Below are 12,496 nucleotides of genomic sequence, written 5' to 3'. Positions count from 1 at the left end.
TTATTTTCCCTCATGTTTATTTGGGAGGAAACACACAAAAAAAAAAAAGCTCAAAAAGGTTAAAAACAGAAAGGACGAATTGCTTTCTTTCCACATTACTGACTCATCTCACTGCAGCTCATACAGTTCTGGATGAATCAGTCCTCTCCCCAGTTCTGAGATGGACTGGGCTGAGAGCATTAGATCTGTCCAGTTGCATCCAGAAATCAATAAAAAGTCAAATCCATAAAGATATTAGATGACTACAGGGAATAAAAGTTTAGTCTTTAATAATGTCCATACAGTTTCGAGGAAAACAATTAAGATGAGATTCCTTTGGGTCAGAGCTATGGACTGAGCTCCTTATAAAAATGAACTGAAGTTTCTGTACAGAGATGATATACCTTTGAGAAGAAACCTATATTTGTAATAGGGTGATCCTTAATACATGAAAACTACACAATTATTACCCTTGCTGTGATTACACAAGTCCGGAAGTTGTGATGTGAGTTTATATGGATGTATTTCCTACCCCAACCTGCAGTCCCAATGGATTTATTTCCAGCAGGATTTCCATGACACAGAGGGCTCTGGACCATCTCATAGCTGCTGTGCCAGATTCAGGAAACAAAGCGGCCAGATTGTCACATCATCTTTCTTCCATAAAGGTCAGGATGATGTACATAGTTTTTCACCCTAATCTTGTGATTCAGATGTTAATTACAGTAGTCACTCACACTGCAGAAGTTCAGTAGGTGTGGGCTGCAATCATTTTTATCCTGAAGGCAACATAGAAAGTGACAGTATGAAGAAATGCAGCAGGCAGTTTTAGCAGCCCCTAGTAGAAAGTTAAGCTATTAATCAGTAAAATAACTGTGTGCAAGGCTTCTTTGTTGGAGAAAATACAACAGAAGAAGCAGCAATATACAGAGAAGATGATGAAGTTTAAAAAGCCTCAAATCCAAACTATCAGATCAAAGTAAACCAATTATTTTATTGTGGAGAATAAAGAACAGAATAATTTTTTGATTGTGAAAAATAAAGAACAGAGTAACTTTTGGGTGGTTACTTTTAGAGGTTGTGCATCCATTCTTACTCTGCTTGACCTCTCTGTGGCCTTCGATACCATCAACCATAGTATCCTTCTGGATGGGCTCCCAGGATTGGGGGTAGGCAGCATGGCACTGGTTCTCCTCCTTTCTCCAGAGCCAATACCAGTCAGTGATGATTAGGGGGGAGAGATCCTGCCCTCAGCCCCTACTATGTAGGGTGCCACGGGGTTCAGTGCTCTCTCTGCTCCTATTTATCATCCATATGAAGCCACTGGGTAAGCTCATCCATCACCATGGGGTGAGGTATCATCAGTATGCTGATGATACCCAATTATACTTCTCTGCCCCTGGCAAATTAAGTGATGCTGTTGATGTCCTATCCTGGTACCTGGAGGCTATGGGGATCTGGATGGGGAACAACAGGCTTCTACTGAACTTTAGTAAGACTGAGTGGCTCTGGGCTTTGGGGCCTTCCGATTCTGGAACTATACCATCTGTGCTACTGAATAGGGTTGAACTGCCTCAAACAGAGCTGGTGCGCAACTTGGGGGTCCTCCTGGAGTTTCAACTCCTGGTCAAAGAGCAGGTGACAGTAGTGGTTAGCAGGGCCTTTGCACAGCTTTCTTTTGTGTGCCAGTTGCACCCATTCTCGGATCAGGAGGCTCTGGTCATGGTCACTCATGGCCTGGTCACCTCCTGGTTGGACTAATATAATGTGCTCTACATGGGGCTGCCCTTGAAGAGTATTCAGAAGCTTCAGCTGGTGCAAAATGCAGCAGCATGGGCAGTTATGTGTGCCCCTAGAATGACACATTACACCTGGTTGCCAGTTTGCTTCTGGGTTCAATTCACTGTGCTGGTTTTGACTTTTAAAGCCCTTCATGGCATGGGGCCGGGTATTTGAGGGACTGCCTCTTCCCGATTACATCTGCCCATCCCATCAGGTCTGGCAGAAGAGGTATGCTCCAGGTCCCGTCTGCTAAGGAACTATATCTAGTGGGACCCAGGAGATGGGCCTTTTCTGCCATGGCACCCACCCTGTGGAATATCATCCCTCCTGAGATGAGATTGGCCCCACCCTTGATGTCCTTCCGGAAGTCCCTTAAAATCTGGTTATGTCAACAGGCTTGGTGGTCTCACAGAAATCGGGATTTAATGAAATGGCTACATTGTATGTAACATTTAATGCTCTCCCTAGCCCATTAGTATTAAATATGTTTCATGTTTTAATTCTAGAGTGCTTTTGTAATTACTTTTTAAAATGATTTTATTGTACGCTGCTTAGAGTCACATTTCTGTGAGATGGGCGGCATATAAGTATGATAAATCAATCAATCAATCAAAATACACTTTTTAAAAAGAATACATAAAAATTACCAGAGTTGTGTTCGAATGCAAAAGCACCTGTCAGTCTTAATAAAGTTTCTGTAGAATATACTTCTGGGTTACCAATTTTTGAAATGTTTATATATTGTAAAAATGAGAAGATGGAGCAATATGTTTATATATGGTCTAGATGTAATAATATATTAAAGGATTGAGTTAGTTCTGTATTAATATTATATGGATCTTTTTTTCTCTTCAGTTTTAGTTCATTTTAATCATTATTAATTTATTTTTATCATTCTGGTATTATTATGTTTCATATATTTACAGTATTATCTTTTGGTTGTTATACTTCACCATTTTTCAAATTAAAAATTTCTCTGTTACATTTAGTGCTTAACCTCTGAATCTCTTTAGAATGGACTTAGAATCATTTTCTGAACCAACTGATTACCTCTGTATTAAAATTAGTTATTTTGGACAAAAATGCATGTATTTTCTGCTCTCAAGACTGTACATTCTGAAAAAAGAGCTGAAATATAGGTTTTGCTAACCCTCATCATTTATTTATTGATTCTAGATTCTTTCATCAAGTCTGTTCATTTTGCTAGTCATGTAAGATACCAGAAGCTGAGCAAAAATAAACTGATATAATGTGGATATGTGTTGTGAAAGGATAATGAATTTACAGCAAAAAATAAAATAAAATAAAATCCATAATTAGATATTGTTAGATTTGCTGCCAGAAATGACATCTGTAAGAAAAGATATTTGCCCAGGCTTCATATACTGATACTAACATATTAATAATTGAAGGTGGGTGAAGATTATGCAAATAGGGGTTCTACATTGCATTTAAGAGACTATGTTAACAATTATTTTTTTTTTGGTCAAAGCCATCTTCTAATGAGTACTTAAATGAATTTCCATTCAACAAAAGTTATTCTACTGCTAAATAAAAGTTTCCTGTCTGCAAGTTCAGATTGTTTTGAACCTATCTGTAGCCTGAGAATCAAAATTCCTGTTGTAATCTCTTATAGAGACATGCATGGTTTGCTGGATAGGTGTCATTGCAGATATATATTACTTGTACTTATGCCAGGCCCCCAAGGACAGACAGAAGGCAAGAGAATCCTCATAATCTGACATTACAAGTTAGTCAATTATATCTCAGACACAAGCAAGGAACCAAAACCCATTTATTATTGTTTTCTTCAGTAGTGCCAAGTTTCTGGGCACACAAAGGAAGGGGAAAAGAAAGAATTGAAGTCACTTTGGAGGCACTAACCGGAATTTTAAAAATGACAGTCACCTGTTTATATATCTGCACTTTAGGAATCCATCAAAATGGAGACAAGGTTTTTAAGATCTTTTAAGGGGGAAGACGAGAATAAGATGTGACATGTGAATTAGCAGTAATAATTAGCAAATAGGCAAACCATTGCAGATGAGGCAGGAGGCCATCTAACATGGTATCAGTCTTGTGTGGGCTTCAAACCATTGTTGCTCCATCTGCATATCTGCACTGTTCTAATTATGGATTTCTACAAATAAATATACAGCCATTTAAAACAATTAATTGCTTAAACTGTACAATACTCTGCAGTGTTGTGTGCTGAAAGGTAGTGTATATTTTTTTCAAAAAATAAAAGCACATTTTCACAATAATTGCTGGTTCAAACTCTAGAGATAAAGCTAGTTCTATAACTAATGGCATGAAGCATCTACCTTAGGTAGTACATGCTGAGTGATATACAGTGGCAGCAAGATGGTGAAACACAGAACTGTGGGTACCAGAGAACCTATGTTGTTTTGTATAGGAGGATGCTATCCTGTAACCAGTGCTGAAGTAATACTATATACAGCTGCTGATCAATTCAGCATTTGTACATGGAGCAGGAGGAGACACCAATCTGTTTTCATTGTGGTTGCTAAATATATCACATGGGATTTGGAAGCTTCAGGTGCTAAATGATATTGGAATAAGGTTGGGTGTTTTTATGGGGTAGATTATGGAAGCCTGCAAATTTGTTGGGGAAGTTGGTGAGGTTTCTAGACCACAGAATCATTTCACTTTGGAGACAAGACCAATGGCAATAAACAAGGCCAAAGGGCCTTAATCAGAAATCAGTTCAATTAGCTAAATATGGGAAAGAAAGCAGGGGGTGGGTGGGTGAATGGGCACTGTTATGATCCATTCGGAAGGTTATTATAGCATCCCACTCCAGGTATGTTAAGTCATTCCTCAATCAAGATGGGTTTATGTAATAGGAGTTGTAGTTCCATACTTCTAAAAGGCATCAAGGAGGGGCAGTTCATGTGAGAGGAACAAAACAATTAGCATTTGGCATATAGATATACGCATGAGTTAGCAGTTTAATCAGAATTGAAAGGATAAAAGATAAAAATATATGACAATTGCATTAAAGTAATACATGAAGAAAATCTGTTCTTAGTTAACAATTTGTGTTCTGATCATGAAGTCTTAATTTCAGCTATGATACTTCCAGGTGCCTTTGGATAAAATGTGGTACCGATTGCCAGATTTCAGAAGAGTCAGTAGGATCTGACAATATTATAAGGGAACTTCAGCAGCAGGAGATGGGGAAATTAAGATTTCTTTACTTCTTTACCTGTAGAAAACACTCAATGATTGCTACCCAGGATTGTCCATTTGCTGATGTAATAATGTGAATTTGTCAAGGAATGAGTTATTGTTCTATCTCTTAAGTCTTAATCCTCTCTTTTAAAAAAGCTACATTTTACATATTAGAAAGAATGTGTTTGCATACACGTCCTTCTCTGCAAGATTGAAACCAACATTCCTCTTGTGATGAGCTGGCATCTTTTCTTCCTACATATAGCTGCAATTATTAATGCAACGGTCAATTAATTTGTATTATTTAGTGCAAGTTCAAAATGTAGATTTTTATTAAATGTTCTAATAATGCTGAACAAGCTATGTCTCCTCTTTGAGAGAAAACATCAGAAATTAATATCCAAGCAATGAAATTTTATTGTAGAAATAATCAAGATAAACTGTTAAACCATCCTAATTCCTGCAAGCTGGAATAATGTAATTTCCACCCTACCTACTGCATACACCTGAATGTGCACATCCCTCTTCTACCCCTATTACAACAAAAACTTGCATTTCTAAAGACAAAAAGACTGCCATCTGATTTTACCCTGAAAATGAAGAGAGAGATGGAAAATGTGGAGACTTGTGGGAAGAAAGACATGGTCTATTCTGATCTGACCAGTTTAGCAGTAAAAGAAATAGAGAAGAGGCAACAGGCTACATTATCAACTGTCATAGTGATTAGTAGGCTTGAGCACAAAAACAATATTTGGTATGTATGTGCACTTGAAAGTGGGAGGAAAACTTAGGGCAATTCTGTACCACAGCTTTAACCTGCTTGTATTCTGTACTGAAAAGTAAGATGATATGAAAAACAGCTGTTCAGTTTTCAATTCATTTTTCAGCTTCAGCAACAATGTTGGCAAGGTGATCTGTCTTGGGCGGCGATTAAGACAGCTGTCTATTGATGGATTCCCTGGCTTCTCTACCCCTCCCATTTGTGCTGGGAAAGAAAGTGCCAATCATTTTCCTTTCTGTAGGCTTTTGAGGACAGGTACTTGGTATTTATAAACTTCTTGTAACAGTACCTCTGTGTGGACTCTTCCTGACACTTTCAAATATGTTCATCCTCCAAGTCCTGAAGTCTCCCCAGGTCTGCAGGACTCTGCTCATATGTCCATAGGCATACTAGGCAACATCTAGATACAAAAGAGTTACAGATCTAGTGGTGTACCAGTATATCAGTATATGTGGAAAGAGGTTTGTCCACCAGTATGCAGTACTGATATGTCTTTTGTTTTTTGGCATGCAGATGGAGGATAAACAAAGGGATTTCTAAATGAGATCATATTCCTGATGAAGAAATCTACCCAACATGCCTTCCTTTCCCTACCTGTGGGATAGTGGAGAATATAGTTACCCACGCATATGGTTTCTAGGTTTCTACAGCATACTATATTACCAAACCATCAATTTCTGTGTCCATTGAAGAGCATCTCAACAAAGAGTTGCTTGCTGACCATCCCCTTCCTGACCATGGGGATGGTTCATGTAAGATGCTTTGGTACTACACTACCATAACCCTGAAGAATAAATTGAAGCTGGTGATTGGAGGGGGAAAAATCTGGACCACTTCCAGGTATGGAATAGTGCACTACCATGTTTATACTCAACAGTGCCTTAGTCTTCAGCTGGCATCCTATGGCAGTGTGCACATAGCCCTAGGATCAGAGATTCCCCCACCTTTTTTTGTAAATGTCCAGCTTGTGGTGGATGTATCACAGCTTCTGCTGTACTTCGCTTTCCTTCAGATTTCAAGAACAGCAATTATCTCCAGATTTTATCCAGAGATGTACATTTGTACTTGTACATTACATTCTTTATTTATCCTTTATTTTCCACTATATTGACATTATTCCTAAGCTCTTAAAATGCTTTCAATTTTTCCTGTCCAAATTATATTTCAATTTATCTCTCCTCAATTTCTTTTCAATACTGAAACAGGTGATAATTGTAGTCCATTGTTTTTAGTTAGGATGGGGTGAAGTTGGCAGAACACTGGTTATTGAACAAGAAACTAGGAAATTGCAGAAGAGTCAGCAATGAGCTATTTCTTTGTCTTCTATAAGAAAAAGATGGCTATTTCTGACTATAGCAGGGGCTGGCTTTACTTGTTTGTGAAGTTGTAAAAGCTGTCCTGCAGGAGCCATACATGAGCCAATGCTGCATGAAGATGCTTCATTTTTGTGAAGCTATTACACTTTGGTTTAAGGCACTGATTGCTAAAGCATTTCTCCATAGCTGAGAAAATTTGCTAAGCCATTCAGGTACATTGTGTTTATACTTGAAAATGTATTATTGAAGTTTCCTTTATTATCTGTTTTGGGTTAATTTTTGTTGTTATATTTTGCCAATTGATTAGATCTTGTCCAGATGTGTTGTTAGTTGCCTTATTTGTAAGTAATAAGAGTCAGATTCCAATATTCATAATTGCTATGGGAGTCTCTTAGTGCTATTCCTGTCTCACAAATTACCTCTAAAAGTTTGAAACATATCATTATATTATAATTAGTTACCCAAGTGACTGATATCATATTTCAGTTATGTTATTACAAATGTCATTTTAGCAGTGATTATTGTCACAACTTTGGCCTTGTCCTAACAACGCTTCCTTAATGCTGTCAACATTGTTCTAGACAACATTCCTTGTAAAGAGAAGAGAATTGTGACAATTGCACTAGAGATGGATTATCTGAGAGTATTAGTCAAGAATGGCTTGACTTGCTCAATTTGCCATGTGCTTAGATGTCCATGACTTTTAGCTTGTTCATATATTTCATGTTAATGCATGTACTTCCTCCCTCCAATTATGGGTTTCAGATTTTAAAATGTGTTACACAGAACATACCAAGTACAATGGAGGCCCATTTTTGTCATAGCTTGTCTTCTGGCATATTTTATGTGATCTGACCAGAGGTTTTCATGGTTATTTTGATAATTGATTGTAGCCAAGCCAGCTTTCAGCCTATATTAGAGAAACATTTCTTTTTAACCTTGAATATCATTTTCTTCTTTAGAATAAGAAGAATGATTTTACCTCTTGGGTAGAACACAAATATTCAACTGCAGGTGTTCCAAATTGAGATGATTATTGTTCAAACGTTCTATGATTCCTAACACAGGCTGCAAGATATGCTAGTTAGCCCACCCCTAAGGCACTCTAGCCACAATATATACAAAAATAGGTCAGGTTATGTCTAGACATGTGACAAATTTGTGAACATTCGGTTATTCTTCTATATAGCATTGATCATATTAACAATTCTTTCTTTCCCCTTGTTTTGTGAAATGCATTAACCTTCTTTGCAGAGAGGCCAGGATAATTTACTGCTTACTAGGCTAACTTTCCACTGCTATTGCCAAGTATTCTTCACATAATTCTCCAGTGTCAGGCATGGCAGTTTTACTACAATAAACTCATCCTAGTTAAAGAGTATTTAGATTCCCAAGGGCTTCTCCTGATTGCTTTGGCTTCTAGAATAGCCAAAAAGATTTCTAAAGATGTGCATTAGGAAGCACTGCTCATTACTGTACTTCATTCCATTTGACTTTCTTTTGCATAGACACACTAAACTCTTCTTTTAGCCAAAGAAGTGATGGAGATACAATAGCCCCATCTTGTAGAGATGCCCATCTTATAAAGATGCCAAGAAGTTGTCTTTTTTATATTTAGAATGAAGTTAGGACTGGTCTTGATTTGCCACTGACCAGTTTCAGTATATAGCCTGTGACAATGTTGATTTGTGGAACAGTCTTCTTTTAAGTGAAGAATTTGGGCCTGTTCACAGCTTGTAAAAATTAGTAACTGAAGACAGTAAAGTTCTTAAATCTCAGGGCTCAGCCAGTAAAGGGGCAGATTGGGCCTTACCAAAAGCAGAACAGGTTACTCTTTCATGCAGTGATTTTTCAAAAGATAGTAGTCACTTCCCATCTCACAATCCCTCTTTGCTTGCCAAGCGCAAGAAGTCACAAGTCTCAGGTATGTTAGCACATGGTATAAAACAAGGGTGGGCAACTAACTCCCTCTTGTGGTTCCAGGGATAGTCTTATATTTTCATATTAGAAATTAGCAATTGGCCCATTTTTGGTTATTCAAACTGATTTATAGTCTAAACATCAAATAAAGTGGTATGAAGAATGGCAGCATGAATGGTAAAGTAATCAGAATTCAGATTGCAAAGGGTAGTTTTGGAGAAGTCATCTTTTTTTCTAGAAAAAGGAAGACATTTGACCTACAATCTTTTCCTCTTCCCAAAAGAATATATCTTCCTTAGAAAAACAAGCAGCAACTCTGCAAAAGAAATCAAATCTTCCCTTACCTCAAAAACCTACATTTATGGTAAGTCTAAGGAGTCAAACTTTTCACCAACATTTCTTTGCTTAACTAACAGCCAATAGTTATTTTCAGTCCCTTAAAACCTATATCCTCTTCCCCTTCCCTATCACTGATCAGTTTCTCTTTCCTTTTAGTCAGCTTCATTACTAGTGATCTCATTCCATAAATCATTCAATTCTTTGGCCATAACGTCCTTATTCCAGCTCCCGGGTGATATACCTTTCAATTTTCCTTCCCTTTCTTTGCCTTTGTTCACTCTTCTTTTTTCACAGTTGACAGCATACCTATATTTTACAAATTGTTAAAGGAATCTTTGCTTCAATTCTCAAAACGGGTTTCCATTCACCTTTGCAAAATGAACATTAAAAATGCCACATTATAAAAAAATTCACCTCAATAAATCAGCAAATAGTGATAAAAAGACAGGCTCTTCATTTAATAGTAAAATATTCTTTAGCAGTAAAATTAGGTGTAATGTAGTATCATTTCTCTCTAAAACATCACCAAAACTATTTCTCCACAGGAACCATAAACAGATAAAAATAAAAAAAAATCAAGAGCAGTAAAACATGTGAATTAATTAGATGTGCAGTTTTGCTTAAGCTTTTGGGTTTGTTTTACTAAAATTAAGCAGTTATTTCAAAATTGCTGGCCAGCCCTGTTACCTTTATGTCTAGCCTTTACTGTACTCTCAGAAGAATGGTCATTACCATGGTTAAATTTCAGGTTGGGATTTACCCAAATAAGAAAGGAAATTATTATCCACTCTGATTTTACCTACATACTGTTCCAGATCCACATGAGAAATGTGCATGTGAATAGGAACATATCTGAAGCACAGCAAGAAACATTCTGCCCAAAAAAGGTGAATGATTGTTGGCATACCTTTCTTTGCTGCTTTGAATTTTATGACACCAAAGGGCACCTGTCTTCTTTTCCATGCTTTATTTACTCAAAGTTTTCTTTACGAACATTGTAAAAAAAAAAAATTCAAATACTTCATGACACTTGAAACAGCTTCTTGCTAGTCCAACTAACAAGAAATCCTTAATGAACTCCTTCTTGAAATTTCTTTCTCTCCTGGAATAGTATTCTGACCATTCTAACTGCAATTAGCCATTGGTGGTGTATATGTTATCTTCTTCCTTTTGCCTCATCCTTTGTAAAAAAATAAATTTATTTCATTAGATCAGGATGATACAAAGAAAAATTTAAGAAGAGGGATGTTTCTGGGGCATATGCACTGCACCTTTCTTTCTGAGCCAACTAACAAATAGGAAAAGTCGACCCAAACAATCTTTGTTGTAAAATTGATTAGATCAGATTTTTTAATGTAGCTATGAAACTCAGTTGAGACTGGGCCCTTTCAAAGAAAATGAATGCAACCTATAGCCCAATTTGACACACATCTACCCATAAATAAGGTAAGATACAATCCAATAATAGTTGCAAGATTATTTAACAATTTTTAAAAATCTGTTAAAAATATGGAACAATGGGACTATTAAAAAAGAATCAGGTGCATTTGTACTCTCTCTCTCTCTTCTTTGCTTAAAGTCTACTCTGTTTAGCAATTGTTCAAAGTTACAGCTGTGCTGAAAAAATAACTTTATGACTGGTCCTCGCACTTACCACCATTGCAGGGTCTCCGCAGTCATGTGATCGAGACTCGGGCACTTTGCAACCAGCGGATGTTTACAACCATCACAGCCTCACGCAGTCAAGATTGTCATTTGTATGTTTCACAACTGGTTTCTGACAAACAGAGTCAATGGAGAAGCTGGCAGTAAAATTGTAAGTTGCGGTCACGTGATATCTCACTTAACAACCACATTGCTTAGCGATTGAGTTGCCGGTCCCAACTGTAGTCATTAAGCGAGGACTACCTGTAGTGGAGTTCTTGGTGCTCTCTGAGTGGCATTGACGATGTTACCTAGTTGGACCTTTTGGGGACTTTTTGCGGAAAACAGAAAAAAAATGAAATTATGTTGTATGGATTTGATGATTAGAAATAATATGGGTTAATAGAAATAATGGAAGTTATGTTTTAAACTTAGAGTAAGAGTTTGATGTATATTGTTACTTGCATCTGTTGCAAGGAGGGTCGGAAGTCAATTCTATTTTTCTTTTGTTGTTTCTTTTCTTTTCTGCACTTTTGATCTTTACTATTTTCTTTTCTTTCAATTTTCTTTTTCTTCTTCTTAATCTTTCTCTCAATATTAGTTTTTGTTAGCTTTTACTGTTCCTTTTTAAAAAAAATTAATAAATGTTATTTAAAAAATGATGTTACCTAGTTGGGTAAACAAACATCTGCAAGCAAACAACCAAGCTCACAGAGCACCAAGAACTCCACAGTTCAACCCTGAGCTACAGATATTCTCTTCTACTGAAATATATATATACAGTGGTACCTCGGGTCACTAACTTAATTCGTTCCGTGACTCTGGTCGCGACCCAAATTGGTCGCGACCCAAATCAAATTTTTCCATAAGGTTCAATGTAAATACGGTTAATCCGTTCTGACCCCTACGAATTTGGTCGCCAACCGATTTTGGTCGCGACCTGAATCAAATTTTCCCATAAGGTTCAGTGTAAATACAGTTAATCCGTTCTGAACCATATGTATTTTTTTTAAAAAACCACAAAAATATGACACAAAGTACAGTACAGTACACTATGAAGAGAGAGAACGCTAACCTTGCTTGAGGCGTGGAGGACAGGAAGGCGGGTGAGGAGGCAGTTATTGTTTGGAGGGAGAGTCCCCCTCCCTACAGGAAGCCACAACCATGTGTCACAGCAGGGAAAATGGCCGCGGATCCTATTCGTCACCTGATGCGGAGTTCGCGAACGGAAGCAAAATTTTGCGAACGGTGCTGTTCGTGACCCGAATTGATTGTGAACAGAAGCGTTCGTGACCCAAGGTACCACTGTATTTCCTGAAACATGAATGTTCAGTTGCAAGCTTCTTCCACTGGAAAAGTAATGGCTTTTAGTATTTAGAAATTTTGTGTTTGGAGGTTCAGTTCTAGAAGCACATCCTTCTCTCTCTCTCTGTGTGTGTGTGTCTCTGTGTGTGTGTGTGTGTGTGTATAAAAATATATATATAAATTTTATATAAAAAAATATAAATATGGTTCTAAACCCGCCCAGATACCCATTTAG

Source organism: Python bivittatus, unplaced genomic scaffold (genome assembly GCF_059951505.1).
Source record: "Python bivittatus isolate LINGU-HERP-01145 unplaced genomic scaffold, Pbiv_v1 ctg000980_np1212, whole genome shotgun sequence".
Taxonomy (NCBI): Eukaryota; Metazoa; Chordata; class Lepidosauria; order Squamata; family Pythonidae; genus Python; species Python bivittatus.
The sequence above is the reverse complement of the archived record's forward strand: the minus strand, read 5'-3'. Positions refer to the sequence as shown.